Genomic DNA, 1,031 nt, shown 5'->3' with positions numbered 1-1,031 from the left:
AAAATTGAGAACTGGTGCAGTGGGCCAATGTATTTTGTGTATCTAACATATCAAGGATGTTTGGGGTGGGTATTTTCTAGAACTAGACTCGGAGCTTTGCCGAGGCAGCAGAAGGCAGCCAAAGGTTCTAAGTATCCAATAGGTGATAGGCTGGCTCTGTTCCTCTCCACCTTCAGGCAACTCACATTTTGTATCTCACATTCACTCTCTTCTGCTCTTCTGTACATGTTCAGATGGGGAAGTCCCACCCAAGTAGTATTCTACAAGTATTGCTTTATGCATCACTATGACCATCTAGTACCTTAAGGTGATGGATTTCATCCGGCCTTTCCCTGTTTTATATTTTTGATGATTTTATACAAAACCAGACTAGATCTGTGGATTTTTAAAAAAAATTATGCATATGGATGTTTTTCTGCATATATGTATGCATACCATGTGCATGCCTAGTACCTGTCTGTGCAGTTCAGGAGAGGGCTTTAGATCCCTTGGAACTGGAGTTACAGATGGTTGTGAGCCACCATGTGGGTGCCGGGAATCAAACTCAGGGCTTCTATAAGCAACAAGTGCTGAGCTATCCCTCCAGCCCCCTCACTTAGAAACAATTTTATGTATATAGATGTTTTGTCTCCAACTATGTCTGTGCACCAGAGGCTTGGCTGGTTCCTATGAAGGCTAGATGAGGGCATTGGATCCCCTTGGAATGGAGTTTCAGACAATTGTGAACCATATGGATTTTGTGGATTGAATGTGATTCTCCTACAAGAGCAGCCAGTGCTCTCAGCTGCTGAGCTATCACTCCAGCTCCTGGATTTCATTAGTAAAAATGAGAGGTGAGGAGGAAACTTACAGACATATTTGGAAATGGTTAATTTTGTTTTCCTTTGGTTGGTCAACTGGCAACTGCAAAGGACCAAGTAAGCTGTTTTACTTGGGCATCATTTCAGATAAAAATAAATAAATAAATAAATAAATAAAAAGAAAAAAATAAAAAGAAAACCATGGTGTGTGTGGTGTGTGTGGTGTGTGTG

This window comes from Mus caroli, chromosome X (assembly GCF_900094665.2).
Source record: "Mus caroli chromosome X, CAROLI_EIJ_v1.1, whole genome shotgun sequence".
NCBI classification, from domain to species: Eukaryota; Metazoa; Chordata; class Mammalia; order Rodentia; family Muridae; genus Mus; species Mus caroli.
The sequence above is the reverse complement of the archived record's forward strand: the minus strand, read 5'-3'. Positions refer to the sequence as shown.